A 24,111-nucleotide genomic window follows, 5' to 3' on the forward strand; every position below is an offset into this window, starting at 1 on the left:
AGGCAGGATGGGGAGGGGCTTTCTCCATCCTTCTTCCTTACGAGAGCTGCCCCCAAAAGTCGGCGCCGCGCCCAAGTGAGTGTGGGTGGGTAGCGTGCGCTGGCAGGCGCGCAGGTGCGGTCGCAGCAGGGGCGTCTGTGCGGGCCCTTTAAGGAGCCCGAAGGGGCCGGGCCAGGGCGCGTCGGGGCGGGCGGGGAGCGGGAGCTGGGAGGCTGAGCCCCGCCCCCGAGCTCGCGCCCCGCCCCCTCTCCCTCCCTCCCCCCTCCCGCCGCCGCCGCCGCCGCCGCCGGGGAGCGCGGAGCCGCGGGCAGGCCGGGCCACACGGGAGCCCCGCGTCCGCCCGCACCGCGCCCGAGCTGTGCACCCGCGCCCTGCCCGCGCCATGCGCTCCGAGTTGCGGGCCGGGGGCCCGGGGCCAGTGCCCTAGGAGACGGCGGCGGGAGGATTGCGCCCCGGCCTGAGGCCGGGCCTGCTGCGCGCCCCCAGCCCGCGCGGCGCCGCCACTCGCCTGCGCGCCTGGGCGGCCCGAGCGCGCCCCGAGTCCGGACGCCGCCGCCGCCGCGAGGTGAGTTGGGCCGGGGTCCTTGCGGAAGCCCGGGGGAGGCGTGGGGCGCGCTTCCGGGGGCGGGGGGTAGGGCGCGCACGCGGCGGAGTTGGCGCTCCCCGGGGGTGGCCTGCTGGGGAGCGCGGCGGCGTCTACACTGCGGCCCGCGTGCGTGGGGGCGCCGGGGAACTTAGGGGAACTCCAGCTTCCCAGCGAGGGGGCGGGAAGAAGGGAAGTGGCGTGGGGGGTAGGCGGGGAGGCACCTTAAAAGCGTGCGGGGCCGACCCCTCCCCCCATCGTGGGCCACAGCTGTGGGGGCAAGGCCACTATGAGCTCCCTCCTCCTCCCGTACAGCCTCAGACTTGGGGGGACGACAACACTGCGCCTTGTTTTTCAGCTTTGGAGATGGGCGTCCTGGCCCCCTGACCGTTGTCGTGGAGGGGTGATTAAGGGGTTCTGCCAGCCAGGGTGATGTGGCCACAGCCCTTCCTGGAGTGGGGGCCGGAGGGTGCTTCATAGGGGTCACGCCGGAGGAAGCGCCCCCGTGCACCCCCTTATTGCGGACTGTGTTCCTGGTGTCTGGGCCTGCCTCTCGCGGCCGGTGACGCCTCATTGGGCCGCCTCCTGGTCCCTCCCCCGGGCAGTGCGGATACTTGGGATGCCACTAGTTTGGGAAGTTGGAATTCAAAGCGGATCCCACTCAGGCTGGACCGAGGGGCCCCCAGAGACCTGCGGAGAGCGGGTAACCCTTGGACACGCCTTCTCCTTCCCGACGCTGGAAAAAAGGTCGAGGGAGGGAGGAGGACCAGGCAGTTGGCAGGGAGAGACGCGCCGTACCTGCGCCCTGCCATTGCCTGGGCCAATTAGCGTGGGGGGCGCCAGGCGTCCTTTTTGCATCGTAGGTTCATTTTTTGGGACGCGCGCGCGTGCTCCGCTGCCTGCGGCGGGCTCCAGCAACGCGGGTCTGGTGCAGGCCGCGGGGGCGGGTCTGCTCTGAGGGCTCGGCCTCCTCCCTTCCTCCCCCTCTCCTCCCCTCCCCCGCTCGTCGGTGAGAACTGGTTTTATTATGCCTCCGCCGCCCCCCCCCTCCCCACACACCTCTTTTGCAGATTTGGAGGAAGGATGTGTGAGGGAGGGAGAGAGGGAGAGGATCCCAGCCGGCCTGGGCGGGTTCCCCGGGTCGTGTTGGGATGTATTATCTGTGGCCTTGACTTTGCCCTTTTTAAACCCCGCGGCTGCTTTGATTAAAAGGGTCCCCCCCGGGCCTCCTGCCAAGCCTGGAGGGCGTCCCAGGGCGCTGCTGTGCACGCCGTGGGTGGCCTCGTTTCCCAGGGGAGACTTTGAGAGGTCCCCCTGCTCTTGACAGGACTCCACAGCTCACCTCCTTGCCTTGGGGCGGGGGTCTTCCCTGGGCACTCTCCTAGCAGTGCGCCCCAGACCACCTTCCAGGGCCCGGGGTTTTCCTGCTGCCACACTGTTGCCATGGGCTTGTTGTGAGGATCTGGAGGAGAGACAGACAGAAGGCCCTTGTCTGCGTTACTGTTCCCGCTCCTGCCGTCCCAAACTTGGCCCAGAATCCAGATGGCTGGAAACCTTGCTTCAGAAGGGGGCGCCTGCCGTTTTCCTGGAGGGGGCTCTGGGCCACCTGACTTCCCAACCCTCTCTTTTGCTGTTTCTCCCGAGGATGGAGACAGGCAGTTGCCTTCCGCTCGGAGAACAGATGGGAATACTGGGTCCTGTCGGTGGGCAGCCGCTTTCTGGCTTCCCTGTGCCTGCTGCCATGTCCCTACTTGGAAATTTACCGCTGCCGCCGCCACCGGGTGCCTGGGGAGTCTGGCTGCGGTGCCCAGACGTGGGGGCGGGAGCCAGGAGCTCAGCCTGGCCTCTTCCCAGTGAGCTATTTACGCCTGCTCTGGGATCGATACTATTGATAAATCCATGTAAATGGTAATGTGGCTGTCAGGCCTGGTTGAGGGATGGAGGCCTCCTGAGTGGGGCTGCATGCCCCTCCCCCTCTGCGCCCCTTTGGGAAGGATTTACTTGACATAATCTGTTCTTGCCCCCCACAATTACACTCCACACCCTGGAAGATTCCAGGGAGCTAGGCACACACAGGTTCCCCTGCAGGGGAGCTCCAGTGGGGGCAGGCCGATTGTTCTCTGTGGGGTACCCTACCTAGGAGGCCTGGGCTCAAGGCCTCACTGTTCAGGTGGGCTGTGGAGGCTGCCGGGCCCCTCCCCTCCACATCCAGAGGCAGGTGTGTCTTGTTTTATGTGTCTTCCCTGTCTTCCCCAACCCCCAGCTCTGGGAAGGCCTTGTGACTAGAGAGGGTTGGTTTGTGTGTCTCCCCCACCCACCCTTTTTCCTCTTCAAGGCCTCAATCAGCCTCCTGCAGGTGCCACCCTCTGGGCTTGGCTTGCAGGAGGGGGGCACTCATGTCCGAGGCACTGGGGGGGGGCAGGGTGGGATTCAGCAGTTGGCGCCCCGGGGGAGGGTGCGCCCAGCCAGACGCACGGTTTCAGCTGAGAAGGCCCGTGTCACTGAGGTGGGCTGGGGTCTCCAGGAGAACCGTTCTCAGGGCATTTCCAGGGAGGAACCCTGGTGGTGGAGGGGTTAAAGTGCTCGCCTGCCAACGGAAAGGTTGCTGGTCAAGCCTACCCCTTGCTCTGAGGAGGAGACAGGCAGTCGGCTGTAGTAAAGACCCTGCGGGGTGGTTCTCCCCTGTCCCATTGGGTCTCCAGGAGTCAGGAATGACTTCATGGCAATTGGCTTAGTTCCCCCACCCCCTTTTTTGTGGGGGAGGCAGGAAATGTACCTGTTCAATGACCTTTGGCCTGGGACCTGGAAGATGCTCTGTGCATGGGGTGAAGCAAGGGCTGATGCTTATAGGTGCCTCCTGTGGTGGGCCAGGCAGAGCCCCTGAGTGGTGCCCATGGTGCCCATGCTGCAGGGCTAACCACAAGGAGGGAGGGGGGTCAGGTCTACTAGAAGCACCTATGAAGCAACTCGGCCGTTACAGACCCTGGGGAGCGCATGCAGGCTCCTGACACAGGTAGGACTAGACTAGCGGCTCTCAACCTGTGGGTCACGACCCCTTCACATGGGCCGCCTGATTCAGAACAGTAGCAAAATGACAGTAGCAACGAAAATAATTTTATGGTTTTGGGAGGGGGTGTCACCACAACGTGAGGAACTGTATTAAGGGTCGAGGCGTTAGGAGGGTTGAGAACCGCTGCTCTAGGGCACCTGTTTGAGTTTGGGTCGAGGTGCTGGGTGCTACACTCTGCGAGGACCAGCATGCATCCACGTCATCTTCACTGCCCCCCCAGCATGGCCAGTGCTGTGATTACCCCGCTTTCTGGAGGGTGGCATGTGAGGCAGAGAGGTGAAGTGACTTGCTCAGAGTCTCTTGGCTCACAGGTGGGAGGAAGGGTGAAGCCCCGGGCTTACCTGCGTGTTGCTGCCGATGAGCTGCTTAGAAACATAAAACCCCATCCACTGGCATTGAGTCAGTCTGGCTCGCATGACATAGGTTCCTGAGGCTGTATTTCCTACAGGAGTAGACAGCCTCGGGTTCCTCCCACAGGGCGGCTGGTGTGTTCGAACTGCTGGCCTTGTGGTCTGCAGCCCAACACTTACTGGTCTGAGCTACGTCAGAGGATGCAAATGTGGAAGTTTCACCTCGTTGCACAGCACCCACAGACCAGGGGAGGGTGTGCCCCAGGCCACCAGAGACCCTGGGAACCTGCTCTGCTTGGGAGGGGGTGGCAGGCCCAGCGGCCGGCCTGCCATCGCCGAAGCCGCACATTTTATCTTAATCCTTCCGGCGCGGTTGGCACTCGCCTTGGTGACACAGCTGTTTGTATTGAAATGAAAACACGGTTTTGAATTATTGAGCATGGTATCAGATGGATCCCGGGGCAGCCGTGGCCTGGGTACTGGCAGGCGCATCTCCCGGGGCAGGTTTTCCCTGGAGCTGAGAGGCAGACGGGTGGCTAAGGGCATCGCCCCACTTCACAAATGAAGGCCCAGGTCAGAGAGGTGGGCTCGTTTAAGGCAATGGATATGGGGTGGCAACCTGGCCCTTAGTTGTGCCCTTAAGAGATCCTGCAAGGGGCCCTGATGGTTGAGTGTTTGACTGCCAACTGGGTGGTCGGCTCTGCAGGAGAGAGCTGTGGTTTTGTGCTTCTGGAAAGGCCACACAACCTTGGAATCCCCGTGGGGCAGTTCTGATCTGCCCTGTCGGGTTGCTGAGTCAGAATTGACACGGCGACTGTGGGTCTGAGAGCCAAGTCAGGCTCCTGAACCGCTTCTGCATGGCCACACCTGCGCGGGCAGAGCCTGCATCTGTCTCTGGGCTCACGTACCTGTGAAGAGTCTTCCTCGACTGATGGCAGAGGGCGCCACGGGAGTGCTTCATCGGTGACCCCCACAGCTCGACTAGGGGTGATCCTACCCTCACTGAGTTTGGGCACATGCCCCGTCACGCATCTGTGTGGGGAGGGTGAAGGGGTAGGAAGTGTGGGCATTGGGTTATTTGGTTTGACCAATGTTGCTTGAGGCTGTGGCTTGAAGCTTTCAGGCGCTGGGCGGGTTACTTTTCTGAGCCTCAGTGTGCTCTTCTCCAAGATGGATGTGGTGGTGGTGGTGTGACAGGGCAATGCTGGGTTCAGGCACTGGCAGCATTGTGAGGGAGCTGCGGGACCAGGCAGCGTGTTGCTTTGATGTGCACAAGTTCGCGCACGAGGTCCGCTGTGGGTCTTGCCAATTTGATGGCATCTAACAGCGACTTTGGTGCCTTTGGCTTTCCTGTGGGAGCCTCCCCAAGAGCTTCTGTTGCCACTTTCCTTGGTAGTGGTCAGACCCTCGCCCAGCCCTGGCGGGAACGCGATCCCATCAGCTCCTTACCTCAGCCCCAGGCCTGGGCTTGTTGCCTTCTGGGGACGGCAGGCTCCCCTCCTGTTGGGCACGTGGGTGATGCCCACGGCGCCAGCCCCCACCCCGGGAAGCCAAGCTGCCTCACGTGTCCACAGTGGATTCCTTGGAGGGAGTGGGCAGGCTGCCGGGCCTCATGGAAGGCTCAAGGGGCGTCCTGGGGGTTCTAGAAAGGGCTATTTGGAAATAAAACCTGCTCGAACCCCGCTTCCATCAATTCATTATGGGACTTAGTCAGAGACGTTTCATGGCCCTGAAAATAGGGCCCGGAGCCGGCCCTTCTCGGCTCCTGAGCACCTGAAATGTGGCGGGTGGGACCGGGCCCCCGAGCCTCACGTGCTGTTTAACTTGAGGTCACGCAACAGTCATGCATGGCTAGTGGTAAGACCCCTGTTAGGCCAGGCAGCTGCGGGGCCTGCTTTCTCGGCTTGCTCAGTTCCGATTTGCTGACCAAGAGGTCACAGGTCCCCAAGAGAAGCATGCTCAGGGCAGCGTGTCTCCCCCACCCTCCCCCCCGCCCTGTGGTGCACCTCTGGGGCTGAGCTGGGGCCGGGATGTGCTGCACCGCCTCTTTGTCTGTTTCTGCTGGTGCCTGGACACAGCCGACCCAGGACCCGGGTGCCCTAGAGGAACGAAGGCCTTTTGAACATCTTTCCACCCCATGCACTCTGGACTTGTGGCCCAGAGACCCAATACTCTGGAAAAGGACCTCTTGCCCGGTAAAGCCAGTGGCCAGCAACAACGAGGAAGGCCCAGATTAGGTGGGCTGACCCAGCGGCGACAGCAGTGGGGAGGAGGGCGCAGGGCCACCACGCAGCCTTTCACTCTGCTGGGAGTTGGAAGTGACTCAGGGCCCCTGGGGATCCCAACGGACACCTTTTCCTGCGGTCAGCAGAACCCCTGTGCGCACAGAAGAGAAAGCTCTCTTGGTGCCGTGGGTAAGAAATCTTGTCTGTTCAGTCTCCCCAGGAGAAAGTGGGGTCCACCTGCTTCTGGAAGGGGTCCTGTGGGCTGCAGTGGACTTAGTGGAAGAGGTTTTCAAGGAGCCCCTGTGGGTTGATATAAATTGGGATTGATACTAACAGGCTGAGGGTTTTTTGTTTGTTTTTGCTTTTGGTTTATGTATGTAAGTAAAACGTGTATTGCTGCAGATTCCTTCCCAGCGAAACCATTCTAAACCGTGTCTCCGAGCAGCAGCTGGCTGCAGGCAAGCCTCCTCAGTCTCCATAGGGGGTCCAGCAAAAACCGGTTTCCCTGGGGGACCTGCTGAGCCCCAACATGACATTCAAGGCAGGGAAGTCAGTGGTGAAGCTATGGCTGCTTTTTGGGATTCCCAAGGGATTCCCAAAGGATCATGTCCGTAGCTTTCCTTGGAGCCCTCAGCCTTCAGTAGGACTTCCCAGGAGGGGGGTTTTTAGAAACAGTCGAGGGGGGGGCCCGGGAAGTTGCACTCAGGGGTTTAAATTCCCCCTCCCCCCCATGACAGGGCTTCTGCTCCTTGGAAGATCGCTGGGGCTGTCCTAGGAGAAGGTCATTGGGAAACTGCCCGCCCACCCTGCAGCCCCGGCGGTGCCCCTTCAAACTCCTGTGTGTCCCCTAAACTCAAAGGACCTTGAAAGGAGCACGGTGCGAACCCCTTGAGATGCCCGAAGGGCCATCTTGGCTTGGTGGGAGCTGCAGCTGGCGGAACCCTTCGGGGAGGCCTTCGAGAGAGGGGAGCATAGGCTCAAAAACGATAGCCTCGACATTTTGATCTTTGATGGATCAGAATCAATGGGAAAGGACTGATGCTAAAGATCAGTCATTACCGTGATTCTGCTGCAGCACTTTTTTACTCACCCTCTTGTCCGGGGAGGGACCCCTGGGTGGCGCAGATGGGCATGAGCTCCGCGCTCGGCTGTTGACCAAAAAGGCTGAGCGTTCAAGGCACCTTGAAGCAAGACCGGCTGGTCTGTTTGGAAAGGCAGCCCTGGTGACTGAGGCACGCAGGTGGCTGGGTTTTTCGGGGCTTGATGTGTGTTCCAAGCTGTGTAACCATGTCCACTTCAGTGATTTCTCATCAACCTTCAGAAAGAAGAAACTTGTAAGACGGACCAATTGCGTGACCTGCTAGAAAGTTAAAAAGCAAGCCAGTGGCAGGTACCTGCAGGTGCCTGAGCCCGCATCTCCTGGTCTGAAGTGCTGCCTCTCCTCTGAGGGACCCTAGACTTCTTCAGCCTCAAATGCTTGTGCACGTCTGCGTTTCTCCCGTAGCACCAGGGTTAAGCACTTATGTCTTAGACCAGACAGATGTCCACAGTTCAAACCCACCAGCACCTCCAGGAGAGGCCGGAAGAGCCCGTCACCTGGCGGTGCATACCCCGCAGGGCAGTTCTCTGGCCCATAGGACCAAGAGGAGTCGGAATCAGTCAGACAGGGCAGTGGATTACACCCCCACCCCCTCACCTTTCCGCTCAGTTGTAATAAGGTTTGGAGGAGCACGCTGGAGAGCATGCATCGCAGGGCCCGCCACCTCAACCTGGAGGCCCGAATGCAGTCCTCTGCCTGTCCTGCTTGCTTTAGAGACGTCGTATTGTGGGTGCTCTGAAGATCTTAGATGCAGCAGGATTCAGGCACATGTTGTGTTGGCATGCCATTTCTTGCCCTCTTCCTCCCTGTGTTTTCCGTTTCCAACCTCCCGCCTTCCCCAAACCTCTGAACAGTGTGTCCTTGGGTAAACACGGCCCCTTTGGTCTTAAGCGGCTGATTGTTCTGTCACAGGCATGAGTTGGCTTTCTGACCTGAAGGGTGACTGAGGTCCATCGCCTTGGGAGGTGGGAGAGGCGGGGCACCAGTCTCTGCTCAGCCAGTCAGCCTGGTCGGTTAGGGTTTTAGGCTCGATTCCACGTATTCTACCCACTGTCTCCAGGACCTGCTGGCTCTCCTTTCCAGAGCAGTTGGTCCTTGTAAGCAGCTGGTCACCATCCAGTTCTTTTGGTCTCAGAGTTGTGGAGACAGATGTTTACGTAATTCGTTTCCGTGTGATTAAAAAAAAAATTGTTGCTCTTCTTCCCTGCCGACAGCAAGAGACCAGTAGGTGCACCTGAGATAGTTGCTCAGGAGCTTTTAGGGTCCCAGTCACTACCCCCCAAAGGAAGGCGACTTGGAACTCTGTAGACTGTGTGACATCAGTTGGCCTTGGTGTCCCCCGGACGCCGTGACTCATCCCTTCAGTGTTTGGTTGTGGCTAAGAAGTTCTCGCCCCTTTGCCCCCGGGGGGCCCCCGCCACAACCATGGAGATGTTTGCACCCACTCGATGGGCTGCTAGCCACAAGAGCATCTCTCAGTGGCGGGAGAAACTGCAGCCCCAGAAACCCACAGCGGCCGGTCTCCTTTCCCGGAGAGTCTCTAGCCATGGTGGGAATTGGCTCTGGGGCAGTGAGGGCTTGGCCCGGTTTACGTGGTCCACTAGCTCAGGATGTTTTTTTTTGGCTAATTGATGATTAAACAAAACAAAACAACATTTAAAGAAACGTCAAGTTTTGTGAAACCTGAAGCTGCACGTGATTCAGATGTCGGCGCCCACAGGCAAGGTTTTGCCACACGCTGCCACGCACAGTCGTGTCCTCGTGTCTCCTGGCTGCTCTCGGCGTAACATGGGTGAATGGGGCGAAGGAGGTGATGATGGCCCAGGGCATGGGACTCACAGGACCCCAGAATGACGGGTTGTGCTGACCACAGTAGCCTCGTAATTTTCATGATCTGTGTAGCCTCCGAGGGCTTCACCATGGGGGCAGTGTGGAGGGGGCCACTGCTCTGGCCACGTTGTGCTGAATTGCCCCTTGGCTGTTATGCAGTACTAGGAGAAGGGGGCAGTCCAGGCAGCAGGCAGGTGGACGCCTGACCTTTGTCCTGACTTTCGGCCCCTTTGGCGATGCCTGAGATGACAGTTACCATCTGCACAGGCAGCTCTGCGGCTGCTGTTGCACCTGGTGTCCCTGCTGCAGTTTTCACAGCTCTCTGAGTCACTGAGAAATCATCCAGGTTCCCTCTTTGCGTCTGCTGCTAGGAAGCTCAGAGCCAGCTGTGCACTCTGCCTTCGCCCCTGGCTGGTCTGTGTTTGGATTTCATTCACTTCTTCCTGATTCCAGATTCTTTCTCTGATTTTTTATCTTATCCTGTGCATTCCAGAACACTGGCTTGGCCTTCCAGTGCTGGCTGGCTGGAGCTGAGCAGCTCAGATGGGGCTGGCGCCCCATAGGACAAAACCAAAGCCCACACTCGTGGAGTTTCTTTCCCCAGGCCTCCCGGGGTTTTGGACGTCCACCTGGGCTGGCCTTGGGACGTGACAGTGAGTGACATGGGTGAGAGATGTCTCTGTCGGGGCGCCTTGTTTTTCTCATGTCTGTGAAGGGTTGGGGGAAGGCTCTGGCAGTGGGGCGGGCTGGGTGGTCAGTGTTGCTGATGCCCTCACAGCTCTGAGGTAGGACCTTTGCTGCCCTCTGTCCTTGGATCTCCAGGGGCCTTGGAACTGTTGTGGCTGTCCTTGCATGTCCCCATTGCAGGATGCCTGGACCCCATCCAGCCCTGGCCTCAGACATTGATGGCTGAGGGACTAGGGGTGGGGGTGGGGTGGGGGGAGCTGTAAGCAGAGGAGACCATGGTGCATGTCCAGATATGGGTGCCGTGTGTGGCAGTGTCTCGGGGCACTAGTGTTCTGGGGGGAAGAGGGCGTTGAGGCTCCCTGCTCCTTGCCTTGTCTCCTGGGATGAGCTGGGGTTTCCCCTGACCTGGTTTATGAGCCAGAAGGGGAGGAGGCTTGACTTACGGCCTCAGCACCGGGCTTGCCTGGGGCTCATGGTTGTACAGGCTCTGCTGAAGCTGCCCCCACCCCCCCAGCTTCCCTGCTCATGGTTCTCAGAGGATGGGGTGGAGCCAAAATTAAGGCAGGGGAGCCAATGCTGGATCCATAACCCCTTCTTGCACATATCCCTGGGAGTGGAGGCATCCTGTTGCCACCACAGCCAGGAGTCCTGGTGGAGCTGTGGCTGCTATCCACAAGGTTACTGGTTCAAACCCACCAGTCACTCCCAGATCGAGAGATGAGGCTGTCTGCTTTCCGACACCCTACGTAGGGCCACTGTGAGGCCTGGTTTGGCTTATTTGATGAGTCAGAATCAACTAGGGCAGTGGGAGTGGTTTGGTTTTTATTCCTGGGGGGGGGTTGGGGGGGTGCAGAGCTGTGTGATCTTCACCAAGTGGCCCGACCTCTCCGAGCCTTGGTCTCTACTGCGTCCTGGAGGGGTGCTTGTACTGGAGCCCTGTGAGGTTATCGGGAGGATAAGAACGCAGCAGAGGTAGCAAAGCACAGCCCCCCCCCCCCCCCCCCCCCCCCCGCCTCCATTGTCTCACCCACTCACCGCGCGCGCATGTGTGTGTGCGCGCGCGAGAGAGCGAGAGCAGGTACCGAGGGGGGTCTGGTGCTGGGTGGTGAGGGATTGACCTCTCTAATGTGAGGGCATGCCTGGTGGGGGTGCCACTGCTGCAGCACGGTTTCTCCGGCTTCACTGGAGGGACAGCCTCCATCTGTCCTCGCTGAACTTGAACCCGAGGTGCCCCCCCCCCCACAGCCCTGCTGAGGGCTGTGTGGTGTCTCTGTGGCCATGGCAACCCGCCTGGCACTGAGTCCTGCTCGTTAGGCTAATGAGGCTGCCCTCCTCTCGGCACCCTGTGGTCCTGGGGGCTCCCCCCCACCCCCGAGAGTTGCAGGAGTGTCTCCTGGGCAGTGTCTGCTTCCCGTGGAGCCAGGGGCCTCCTCTGGGGGCGCAGGGCGCACCTCCTCAGTTGCCCCACACCAGCCTAACTGCTTTAGGTCCTTGTTGCCATCCTCCTCACGCCCACTGCTTGCCCACTCCCTGCCAGGACCCCCGCTCCCGGGCTGCTGTGGTGCAGCCTCCTCATGCTTCCTGGGGGGCTGGGCAACGTGTGTGTGTGTGTGTGTGTGTGTGTGTGTGTGTGTGTGTGTGAGAGAGAGAGAGAGAGAGAGAGAGAGAGAGAGAGAGAGCGCGAGCGAGAGCGCGAGAGAGACCTGCTGCCTGGCTTACATGGGGCTCCTTTCCCTTCCTGGGGCAGCATCCCTCCTCTGTTTGGTGCCAGCTTCTGCACCTGTGGAATGGGCAGCCTGGGGGGCGGGGGGTGAGGCTTGCTAGGACAAGCACAGTGGACAGCTGTGATGGTGCGCACACCAGGTGCAGGTAGCCCAGCCCGCAGATCCAAGCCCCCTGTGGAGCCTGGGCTCTTGAAGAGGGGCAGGTGTGGAGGGTGGGACGCAGAGTGCTCTGTGGTCTGTGGCTGTGTGTGGGGGCCCCGGGGGCTGAAGGCCGCAGAAACTGCACAGGACTGGCACTGTTAGGTTGGCTGCCCACTTACAGGCTTATAAATAGAGACACAGGGTGCCGCCATCTTCCTAGCATACCTGGAAGCCCCCACCTGGGCAGGTACTACAGCTTTCCCGGGTCCCTTTTCCCTTGTACCGGGAACACGAGGGGGCAGTTGAGGACAGGTCTGGGGCCACTTTGTGTCAGGCTCAGAGAAGTGGCTTCCCCCCTCAGCCGAGGGTCCCCCACGTGGGAGTGTGCAGGAAGCAGAGCAGGCCCAGTCCGTAGCTGCAATGGACAGAAGCCGTGTCTGCCCCTGGGATCCTGGGGTGACCCTCGCCCCGTTTCCAGGTGGGGGTTTGGATGATCTCTGAGGGAAGGTGGGGGGGGCAGTGAGGCAGTGGATTCGGCGAATTGGAGGGGGGCTCCCTTGGAGGGGGGCTCCCTCGGAGAGCTGAGTGTGGTCCACCGATGGGCACATGAGGTAGAGCTGCCCAGAAGCCCTGGATAAGGGTGTGGGGACCCATGTCCACTGCCTTGCTGCCTTGTGGCTACAGCACAGCCTCTCTGGACCTTGCTGCCGGGAAGGTGGCCGGTCAGGAGCCTGTGTGCCTGTCTCCTGGCTCTTGGGTGGGGGTTGTGTTCCTGGGCCCACGCCCTTTCCTGACTGGTGGGCCCACTGCATGTTGAAGCCCAGGCTCCCTGGGAACGGCATGAGCTCTCTACAGGGTGTCACTGACCCTGGGCTTGTGTGTATGTGTGTGTCTGTGTGTGTGTGTGGGGGGTGTTTCTCAGCAGGAGAGTCCTGGGCTCTCCCATGAGATTTGACGACCCCTGGGTCATTTAGAAGAGGTTAGATGGGTTCTGGAAAAATATCCACCGAGAGTTACCTGTGGGTGACCCAGGGAAGGAGGGCTTGGAGGTGGAGCGGAGGGCCCTTGCCCGGAGCACACTTTCCTCCCTGGTGGCCTCGGCACCCCAGGGTGATGGAGCTGATGTCCCGGTGGAGGGGCGGAGGCCCAGCCATTCCCAGCACAACCACTGAAGGAGGCCCAGTCTGAAGTGGGACAGGGTGAGATGGGGGGGGGGGCGGCTCATACCCTCTCTGCACCCTGGGCTGTGTGGGTTTGTCCTGTGTGTTGTGTCAAAGGGGGACTTGGTGTCAGGGCGTGGTGAAAGGTGCAAACCGGCTGGTGCATGTGAGCCGGGACTGAGCCCAGCCTGCCCACTGTCAGCACCTGCTGCGGCTGTGTGTTTCTCTGTCAGGCCACTCTGCTCAGCCCGGGAGGGTCTCAGTGAGTCCACAGAGTGGGCTGGTGGGCTGGCATTGGCTATTAACCCAAAGGTTGTGGGTATGAATCTACCAGCCGTTCTGCAGGAGAAAGATGAGGCTGTCTGCTTCCACGCAGACGTAGGAACCCCGTGGTGGCAGGTCTGTGCCGGCCCTGCAGGGGCGCTGTGAGTCGGCATCAATTTGCTGGCAGGCAGCGGGTGATTGATTGGCTTGGTGGTTGTGTTAGTCTGGACTGACTAGAGAAACAAATCCAGAGACACTTGTGTGTTAGAAAGAGCTTTATATCAAAGAGCAATTGGATGTTGAGAAAACGTCCTAGCTCCGTCCAGATCGAGTCTATATGTCCGATATTAGCCCACATGTCTGATACCAGTCCATAAGTTCCTCTTCAGAGTCACGCAGCACAGGCAGTGATGCCGAATGCAGGAAGATCACAGGCCAGTGAGTAGAAGGTCTTGTGGATCCAGTGGTGGTGGAAGCATCTCAGCGCTGGTGCGGGTCCCCACGTGGCATGTTCAGCTCTCTGAGGGTCTCAACAGCAGGAAAGGGAAGGCAGAGAGAGAGTGGGTCTGTTTATCTCCCTCCCGCCTCCAAATGAGGTCATCAAGCTGCGACCTGATTGACAGGCTAGACCCCACCCCTCCGCTCAAGTTGACAGGAGGTGATGTCACTGCAGCAGTGGTCCTGGGTTCTCCGGCTGTGAACTCCAAGTGGTCACGAGGGTGTTGAAGAGTAGACCCAGGGGCGTGGGGAGAGATGCCACCGATGGTGTCAGCTGTGATGATGGAAAATGCCCACGAGCCAAGGAGGGCGGGCAGCCTTGAGCAGCTGGGAAGGCCTGGGCGTGGGTCCTACCCCGCAGCCTCCAGACAGAAGCAGCCCTGCCAGCCCTCATGCAGCCTGCGGGTAGAGAGCCCTCTCTCTACTTTCTGGGCTTCTGTCCCTGCAGCCCTGGGGCCCATGACTGAGTCAGTCACCAGGGAAGGCGTGGTCCTTTAGCTAGTGGCCATGCAGGGGACCTTGGGCTTCATGTGACTTCCCAGAGTTATTACTTATGGTGGCAGATGAGACACCCTCAGGTGCCCAGAGAGAGACCAGGGACCACTGGAGGCTGGAGGTGTGAGGTAGGGATGGCTGTGTGTCTGGGCTCGTTGGCCTCTTTCAGTTCTGTTCCGCAAACCTGGTGGGTGCCCAACCTGTGCCCCTCCTCCCTCTCTGTGGCGGCCATGGCCAGTTTTCCTGGCGGGCTCTGCTCAGCTGCAGCCCTGTCCCCAGGGAGCAGGTGCTGTGGGTGCTCCAAGCAGTGCCACCCGTCACTGTCTTAATGGCTTATTGAAAAGAGGAAGCAAAAGGCTCCCCACCGCCTGCCCTGAAGGCCTCTGGGCCTGTGTCCAGAAACCCAAGGCCTACAATTAAGTGAAAGGAGAGCCTCAGGTGAGGAGAGGTCTTCCTGAACTCCCTGAGGCAGAGGGGGGAGGGGAGCGGCCCTGCAGGGACCAGGGCTGCCTGCAGAGGTGGCTGGCTGCCATGAACGCAGACAAAAATGACCGGGGACACCCAGGTTTCCTGTGTCCTGTCCCTGGAGGCCAGCGTTTCTCAGATGCCAAGTGGCTGTCCCCCACCTCGAGGTATCCGGCGGGGCCCCCGCTCTGTGGGCATGAAAAAACTTTGGGTGCAGCTGCCCAGAGTGGTTGGAACCAGCTGATTTTCCCTATAATCCCACCTAGTCATTTTCTCCCCACGGAAGAAAGGCCCTGGGCCAGCAGGGAGTCTGCGCCAGCCCGGAGTACTCCCTATCTGTGCATCATCGTCATTGGGCGCCTGGTCCGGTCTCTCTGGGCCTTGGCTTCTCATGAAGTCTGGCGGGCACCAGGAGGGGCCGCAGGGGTGGACTGAGGCCGTGTGGGGCCCTCAGAGCCCTGTGTGCCAGAGCTGCTCTGTGGTCATCTCTGGGCTTCCCTCGGGCCGGGGTGCTCAGACCCACTGCCTGACTTCACCCTCTGGCTGCATTTGCCCTAGGAGCATGTGACTTGCCCTTGGTGGTGCCATTGTCTCCCGTAGGGCGCATTCCTGGGGACCTCCTTGGACAGAGAGGAGCTGAGGTGTGTGTGTGTGTGTCTTTTTCAGATGGGGCCACGGGCATTGGGTTTACATGTACCTGCTCTGAGGTTGAGCCCTGCCGTGTCCTGTGGTCACCGTGGGAGCCTCCCCACCCCGTCCGTGTAGGCTCTGCTCACAGGGGGTGTCTAGGGACCATGAAGGGTCTGTCCCTAGTGTCATTGTAGCCTGGTGTGCCAGGGCACATGGGTGGAGGTCTCAGCACCCTAGTGCTCAGCTGCCCTCTTTCACAGCCTCTCCTTGCCCAAGAGCCAGCTCTGCAGGGCTCCTTAAGGGAACTGAGTGGGTTCCTTTGATGTCTGAGCCGGCTTATCCGGGAGAGAAAAGCTGAGGCCCAGGCAGGGAGGGTCGGATGTTTTCCCCCTGCCCCTCCCCCAGCTGGGGACCTTGATGGGGCTGGGCTAGGGTGGTGGGAGGTACATGCTGGGAGGGAGGAGCACCTCCCCTGTCCCTTCGGCCTGGGAGTGGGAAGTGGCAAGTGGCAGCCACCACTGGAGGGGGTCCACTGAGGGAAGCAGGAGGTGGCACCATGGGGCTTGGAGGCAGGGACAATGGGGACTGAGGCATTCTATCTGGAGTGGACCTGGGGGTGGGGGGGCAAAGCGGTCCCAGCAGCTGGGCATCCTGAATCTGGGCTGGGAGGTACGGTCTTGTGGCAGTCATCCCCAAATGATAGCTAACCCACGGTGGCATCAGGCCCACTCAGCACTGCCTGTCCTCTATCTGTCCTCCCAGTGCCCAGGGGGACTTGTTAGAGCCCGTGGAATTGTGGGTGGTGGAGGTGGGGAGGCCAAGGCTTAGAGAGGGCAAGAGCTTTGGCCCTGGTCACACAGCATAGAGGGGAATCAGGCTGGCTGAAGGAGGTGCCCAGCTGGACAGGAGACTCCTACAGTCACCCCTCCAGCATGCTGCCCCCACCCACTGCCCACAGTGATCATCTGTGTTTTGTGTGTGACCCCCTGCCACCAAGTCAATTCTGACCTGGGGTAACCCAGCAGAACATGATTGCACCCTCTCCCTCATGGGGCTTCAAACCAAGGCCCACAGACTTCCTCCTCCCGCTCGGAGTGACCGGTGGGACATGTGTTTTGACGAGCATACACCGAAGGAGCTGCATCTGTGTTGTGTCTGATTCACGCATGTTCCAAATAGAACCTTGTGCATTTTGGCCTCAAGGTGAAGGTTAGGCCATACAGCAGAAGGCCTCCTGGCGCCAGGGAGCGGGCCCACCATCTCAGTCCTGGACTGGCCAGGCCAGATAGACCCACAGGCAGGAGGCGCGCTAGTGACTGCTGTGGGCCAGGTTGGGGCCCCGAGGAGTGGTTTCTGGAATGAGGGCTGCATGTGAAGCCTGCTCCGTCCCTTGCCCCCCTCCCCCCCTTGTGGCCCCCCCCCTGGTGGTTCCTGGGCCCTCTGCTCCTTGGCTGTATGTAGGAGGGGGCCCTGGCAGGGCGGAAGCTCCCGGGTGGACGCACTCTGGGCTCCTCAGTCTGCCTGTGGGGTGGTGGGTGGTGTTGGTGTGGGGATGTGGGGGACACACAGGTGGCAGGCAGATGACAACTCTAAGGCTGTCTGGCTCCCCCCTCGGTCTGGCAGGGAGCCAGCCTGTGGACACTGACTGTTCCCCAGAGCCCCGGCTCCCCTTCCCTCCATGAGTCTGGTGGGTCCCGCTCCTTGATGGCCACTGCCCGCCCCCTGCGGCTGTTTTCTCTGCCTTGAGCCACCCTGGGGCACGGAACCAAAGGGGGCGATCAGTGAGGGCAGAGGACCACGTCGACACCAGATGACTGAATCCCGCTCATGCCAGGCCTCAGTTTCCCCATCCATGAAATGGGACCAGGACAGTCCCCACCACTGCTGTCATTGCCTTGCTGGGTGGGTTCCTCTGGTTGCTGCCCCCCTCAGGTGGAGCCCAGAGAGATGAGGGGGGCTGCTGCCTGAGATAGTGGAGGGGGGCCTGTGTGGTCCCTGCCTGCCTGCGACCTTGGGGGTGGCAAGCCAAGGTGGTGGGGGCCCAGGGGCTGCTGTTGGGCTGCACTTGTTCAGACTTGGCTAGGAATCTGGGGGTGGGGTGGGGGCGTGTGTGATTTGTTACAGGGTGGACTGTCACATCTCGGGGACCTTGTTGCTGCTGGCAGTGCGAGTGGTCCCCCGAATGTGCTCGAGGTCCCCTTAGGAGTGGGTCATGTGCCCCCTCCCTGTGGTCCTGCACCCCTCCCTGCCCAGCACCGCACTCCCTGTACTTGGTCAGAGCCCCTTGAACTTGATGTGACCCCTGCAAGGACCCTCCCCCTTCCTTCCAGCCTGCCGGGATCCCTCCCAGCAGCCCTTGTGTCAGCTGCCTGGGCTGCTCCCTATTGCGGTGAGGGGACAAGAGTGGCCTCAACCTGCAGAGCCAGCATCTGGGAGCCAGGCTTCCCTGGGGTCTGTGGCTCTGATGGAGGGAGGGACACTGGTGTCCTGCACGTGATGAGAGACGGGGGCCAGCTGGCCAGGGGGCATCATTCTGGCTGTTGGTTATGCTAGCATGTCCTTCCTGTGGCCTCAGCCCAGAAGTAAAGCCCACTCACAGCCCCATCCAGGCCCCTCTGGCCCAGGACTCACACCCTAGCTCTGCTGGCCGCGTCCTCCTCCTCTGTTCCTCCTCTTCCTCCTCCCCCCCCCACCCTGTGCTCCAGTGCCCTCCCCACTCAGGGTCGTCCTCCCCACCTCTGCTCTGCCAGCCTCCTCTGGCCTCTGCCCTCCCTCAGGGACATCTTCCTTCTGGCTGGCTGCGTGCCGAGCCTGGTCTTCATGAATGGGCCTCTGCCTCTGGTTTGGGCGCTGCCTGGGGGTGCATCAAGCAGGGTATGTGACTCGGGTGATCTGGGAGGGCCTCCTGGAGGAGAAGGTGGTGCTCAGCTGGGCCTGGTGGCAGAGTGGAGGGCCGGATGCGCCTGACAGAGGAGGACTCCATGGCCTTGTGGGGCTGATGATGAGGACGTAGGCTCTCAGCCTCCATCCAGGCAGGACCTGTGTCAGCGAACTGGGGTCTCCCCGTGCCCCTGGAGAAGCCCCCCCACTGACTGGCCCGGCCTGAGCTGCTGACAGGTCATGCGCAGGCCATGCGGGGCTTGGCCCTCCTGCAGGGGGCCATGTCTGGAGTTGCTGCAGACTGCATGCTGAGTGCAAGTGCCCCCCCCCCTCCGGCATCTCAGGGAATGAAAAGCCAAAAGCCTCAAAGCAACTTAGAAGAAAAAAGGCAGGGAAGAAACGGGGTTTGTTCCCAGGGCCCGCCTGCAGCTGCCCTTCCAGATGGGGGTCTGCCAAGGCTGGCAGTGTGGCAGAGGCGGGGCACGGCTGCTCAGCAACCACCCCAGAAGGGGCTGCCCACTGCGTGCCAACACCATAGCCTTGGCATCCTGGGAGGCCACTGTTACTGCCTCTGCTCCTGTTCTGGAGAGGTGACAACCGGGGATCCCCGAGGCAAAGCTGGTCTTGGGCAGGTGGTACAGCCAGGACCTGTGGAGCCGAGCTCTGAACCCAGAGACCTGCATCTGGCCCTTTGCTCTGTGCACTGCTGTCCCCAGTCTGAGAACAGGAAGGAATGGACCCATTTCCCAGATGGAATTGCTGAGCTCTGAGAGAGGGAGAGGGCTCGGCACTTGCCAGGGGTCACAGTTATTGGGGGGTGGGGTGAGAGGGGGGGACTTCGGGCTCTGGCTGCAGTACCTTTACCCAGTGCACTCTCAGACTGCACAGGTGGATGCGCACATCCTGTGGGATAGTCAAGTTTATTGTGCCAACCTGGCCAATAGGAACACGTGGGATTACTCAGGTGGCAGTTTGATTGGAGGGCAAAGAGATAAATGGCTCTGCAAGGCCCGCCCCCCTTTCTTGTGTGCGGCTGCTGCTGTAGCTAGTTCTCTGCCGAAACCTGTGAGCACACCATGTGTGGGCCAGACCAATCCGTGGATTCTGTCAACTAGAGCTTGAGGCTCCTTCCAGACCTACTTCCCATGCTGCTAGTACGGACATGGGTGGATTCCGCCGCCTTGCTTTGTTTGCGTCGGAGGTGCTCACAGTTGCTGACCCACCTGCTGTCTACTTCCTGTGGGCAGACTGCCTGCCTTGCCCGAGGGAGGACTCCACAGTCTGCTTCCTTGACCTGGGACCCGGCAGCCCACATGCGTTGAAGGACTTCCAGTATATTAACCAGTCCATGGAAGTGAGTTGAACTGAGCCCTCTGCACTGCTGTGTGGACTAATTAGCTGTTGTATTCATTTTCACTGTATAAGCCTATCCTCTTATATATATAATCATAAGTGTCCTGGTTTTGTTTCTCTGGAGAACCCTGTCTTATACTTCGGGCGACCGGTGCTTATCCAGGGCCCCGTGGGTTGCTTGTCCTCCTCCTCCTCATGCCCTTGCCTGCATCCACCCCCTTTGCATTAGGGGTGCCAACCGGTGTGGGAGCTCAGGTGGACCTCAGGTTCCCCGGTTGGCCTTGTGGGGACAGGAGGGGCTTCCGAACGCTCCTGGACAACTGAGTGAAAAGATGAAGCGAGTTCCCATGGACATTCAGAAGCCCCTTCCGTCCTTTGCACGTCCAGGGTCGAACCTCTGTGGCAGGCGTGGGCTCGGCTTCCCATGGGATCCACGTCTGTCTTCCCTGGGGCTGGGCTTTTAAGCAAATGTGGCAGCCTCACCTTGACTGCGCCCCAGGCTGCACTTCCCCAACAGCGCGGGCTCCCTGCCGCCTCTGTGCCCCTGCTGGTCATTCTTGGCCACGTGGACCGTCTCTGTTGACCGCAGTACAGCACAGACCTTGCATTCCCACGCAGGAGGCGCCGCAAAGCTCAACCTCGATTCTATCTAGTTGACCCCAACTCACGGTGACAGCACAGGCCAGAGGGAGTGTGTGTGTTTCTCAGGCTCAAGTCTCATTGGGAGCAGAGAGCTGCATTGTTTCTATGTCAGAGCGATGGGTGGGTTTGAACCGCCGACCTTCCAGTCAGTGGCCCAGGGCGCAGTCACCCACTACCCGACCGGACGCGTGCCTGCAGAGTTCCCGTGGCCTGGAACCCACCTGGAGGGATGTGTGAGGCCATCCGTGTAAGGAGTGGGCTTGCCATTCCCGCCGGTGTTGGCGAACCATCCCGTTCTCTACCTTCTGAGCCACGCTCAGTGCTGCCCCGTCCCTCCTGCCTTCTCTGAGTATGTTTTTGTTTCTGCTGGCCGGCTGCACCTCACAGTTCCACCTGTTTCTCCCTATGCAGGTGCACACATCTGTCCTAGTCTCTTGTCCGTTTCCCTCATGTGCGACTGGCTGGTTTTCCTTCTTGCACGTGAGTGCCTCTGTCTGTGTGGGCGGGGACTAGGTACCCTGGGCAGTGGTGCCCACCTGCTCACCAGAATGCCGTAGGTTCAGGTGCATGTGGAGGCCCCAGGAAGAAAGGTCTGGCGATCGATCGCCTCTGCACAAGTCGCTGGCAGAAGCCCCGAGAGCATGCGTGCCAGGACTGGCTCCTGGCGGCCGTTGTGGGGGCACACTCAGGCCTGGTTTTCGTTTCTCACTGCCCAGCCACCCACATGCTGGCCCAGTGGTTCTCAAAGGGGGCAGTGATCCGCTTCAGGTGCCAGCTCCTTCACACCGCCGCACCGGTTACACACTGTGGTTTGGTTCCTCTGCAGATTGAGAGGCTGGGCCTCTCTGTGGGTGGAGGGGTGACTGTTGGTGCCTGCTGGGGCACCTCCTGGGAGTGGGAACCGGCTCCTCTCCCGTACTCCACCCCCCTCCCCAGCCGCCCGAGGGGTCGGCTCTTCTGGTTGACTCATGGGGAGATTTCACAGTGACTCTGTCTGGCATGTGGGCTGGCACCCTAGCTGAGCCACTGGCTGTTCCGCTGTAGGACCTTCTGAGCCTGGGTGGTGTCCCCTGTCCCCGCCCCGGAATCAGCCAAGGTGATTGTGAGGAAGAGTGTGTGCCATGGTACCGGTCCGGCCCCTGTGCTGTGCAGGAGCTGAGTGTCCCTAACCAGACCCCTGTCTTCTCTCCTGCAGGCCCCGGAGCCTTGGAGCACACCGCGTTGCTGCCTGCGGTTTCTGGTAGGTTGGCTCCTTCGCGTCTGCCCCGAGTCGCCGTCCTCGAGAATTGCAGAATGTGCGGGCCTTCTCGTGGTCGGAGGAGGGGACCTCAGAGCTGCTGGGCAGCCAGGTCCCACCTGACCGCTGTGGTGTGTGCCAGGTTCCGGCAGGACGGGGATCGGCGGGGCGTCTGTGGGGTCCTTGGTGGTCTAGCTCTTGGCTGAGAGTGTGCCGTCAACGGGTGCCCTGAGCGGTGGTTTCTGTCTCGGGCTTGTGGACCCCTGTACTCCCACAGTGGCCCCTGCACACTGTCAGGGGGACCCCAGTGGGCTGGCTGCTTCGGTGGTGGGTGCTGTGGGGTGTGTGTGTGTGTCTCAGGCTGGCCACTGTGATCACTGCCCTCGGAGAGAGGAGGATGCCTGAGATTCCCTTTGAAAACGGGGGGCGGGGGGGCGTGGTAAGAGCACCTGGGAGACGGGTGGCTTTGGGATGAGGGGTGCCACAGGGGCAGCCAAGGCAGAAGCAGTGAGCACAGGGTACGTCCGTCTGGTGACTCCCCGATTCCAGGGCCACAGAGATGCCGCGTCATAGCTGAAGAGCACTCGGCCAAAGCCATGGTCTTTCCCTCACCACTGGGTCAGGCACCCCGCGGCGGTCAGCAGTCACAGGGCCGCGGGTTTGACCTGGACCCAGGTCTCGCCCTGCAGGCAGCAGCCGGGGAGCCAAATGCTGGTGCGCATGCAGGCGACCCCTCTCCATTGCTAGGGGCAGGAACGCCCCTTTTAGGCCTGAGGGGCGCTTGACCCACGCCGTGGTCTTCATCCCCCTCGGGCACCTGTGGGTGATAGCCAGGGAGCAGGGGGGAGGGAGCCCTTACGCCTTTGAATCTGGGGATTGGTGGCGGTGCTGTGGACAGACAGGCCACATGCTCCTTGGAAGCCAGAGGGCGCACACCTCGTCAGGAAGGACCAGTCCCCGGAGAAGGGCAGCAAAGTAAAAGATGGACTGACTGACACGTGGGTGCATTGTCACCGAGACTGGAATTTGGCGGTGACCGCGAGGTGGTGCAGGGCCGGGGCAGCTGGAAGCCACCCGGGACACGAGACCTTCCCTGACGCTCCAGGGAACCCGGCAGACTCTCCAGAGTGCCCCCTCCACAGCCCAGCAGACAGAAGGCCTGCCCCCTGTCATCAGGGGTGGAAGGGGAGGGGGCCCTGAAGGGCAGGCAGGGCTCTGGATGCAGGGCGGTGGGGGGCAGAGGGAAGATAAGGCAGGCAGGTCATAGAAGGTTCCGGGTAGCATTCAGTGTTCGGTGGTACTTCAGCTCAGAGGCTGCCTAAGCATGAACCCTCCTGGCCCCAGGTGCCCCGGGCATGTCCCCGGCCCATGCCTCTCTCTGTTTTCCCTCCTGGATGGTGCAGGTTGTCATGTGCATGCCCCTTTGGGGCCGGTGGCAGAGCACAGGTGTGGCAGAGTAGGTAGGCATGTGTGGTTCTGAGGTGCATGGCCTGTGGTGTGGGGCAGAGACCTGGGCCTGAGGAAAGCTTCCTGGGGACACGGCCCCCAGCAGTGAAGACAGGAGTCCAGTCAGGGGTGGGGAGGAGGCAGGAGGTTGCTTGGGGAGTGCGTGGGGCTTGGGGTGTAACCGAGGGCATGGGGTGGGCCTGTGGGAAGTCAGCCGTGTTCTTGTGAGGAGGGCAGGGCTCTGCTGGACAGGGCTCTGGGGGGCCGGGAAAGCCCTGAGCTGGGTGACTTCTTCTTCGAGGCACTCCGGTGGCACCACGGGTTAAGTTCTGTACCAGGAACGTCACTGTCAGCAGCTGGGATGACCAGCTGCCCCTGGGGATCCAGACCCACCGAGGGGGAGCTGGGAGGCCGCAGAGCAGCTGGCTGCAGTCAGACCTGAGTCAGGCCCAACACTGGCAGCCGGTTTTGGTGTTCTCCCCCTGGGAGGAGGGGGCGCTCTCTGCTCCTGAGCTTTTGCCCCCGCCACCCCGCCCACAGTAGGCAGAGAGGGGGAACCACTTCCAGGTGCCCCCAGCCTGGAGGAGAGGCGGTGCGGGCCACCCGATCAGCGAGGCTCTCTGCTGGCCGCCGGGCATCTTTGAGATTGGAAGTCAGGAGGCCACCGGGGCTGGGGGTGCTTTTCCGCCCTCCCCCTCGTCCCCGCCGCCCTCATCAATCCCATCCTGGCCTGATGGGGAGCCTTCCTCCTGGCTGAGTTATCTGCTTGTCATGCCAGGGAGCCACCCGAGGACGATAAAAGGGCTTTTTGTCTGTAACCACTTAGGCCTCCCCCCTTCCTCCCCCCGCGCCACCCCCCGCGCCCGGATCCATCATGTCTGATGGGGGAGGGAGGCATGCAGACGGGGGAGGGGCAGCGCCCCCCTTCTCCCCAGGAAGCTGCCATCCTGCTCCCAGGAACCCCTGGGCCCAAGGACAAGCGCTGGAAAGAGCAGGATTGACTCGGGCAGCTGGGGGCAGGGGGGATTGGCATTCCCTGAGCAACCCAAGCCCTGATGGCAAATTCAGGGGGTGCGGGGGGGGGGACTCTAGAATCTTGCATTTGGAGAGTTCTGGTGGGGGTGGGGAACTGGCCTTCCTGAGAACTACCGTGATAAGGGTATGTGTCCCACGGGAATTCTGTAGATTTCCAAGCCACCCCACCCAGTGCCCCATCTTCACTGGCCGGGAAACAGGCTCAGGAAGGCCTGGCTCCATCCGACTCTCTGTGCCAGTGATGGGAGGCTCCTGCAGGGCTGTGGCACACTCAGCAGTAGGCGCAGGGGAGACATG

At 61.0% G+C, this 24,111-nt stretch overlaps 1 protein-coding gene across 19 annotated transcripts in view; it reads left to right on the plus strand.

Annotated features, from left to right (window-relative positions):
- Window positions 1–296: 296 nt before the first annotated feature.
- The window catches only part of NCOR2 (nuclear receptor corepressor 2), a 130,583-nt gene continuing 106,768 nt past the window's right edge, over window positions 297–24,111 (plus strand). For 11 of the 19 annotated variants that reach the window (XM_075533619.1, XM_075533633.1, XM_075533634.1 and 8 more), the window contains exons 1-2: window positions 1,175–1,286; window positions 21,292–21,336. The gene's annotated coding sequence lies outside the window, so the exon portion shown is untranslated. Of the gene's footprint in view, window positions 566–1,174; window positions 1,287–21,291; window positions 21,337–24,111 lie in introns of those variants that run through there. The other 8 variants (XM_075533632.1, XM_075533635.1, XM_075533637.1 and 5 more) reach the window with 4 other exon arrangements.

The sequence above is a fragment of the Tenrec ecaudatus genome, chromosome 16 (assembly GCF_050624435.1).
Source record: "Tenrec ecaudatus isolate mTenEca1 chromosome 16, mTenEca1.hap1, whole genome shotgun sequence".
Classification (NCBI taxonomy): Eukaryota; Metazoa; Chordata; class Mammalia; order Afrosoricida; family Tenrecidae; genus Tenrec; species Tenrec ecaudatus.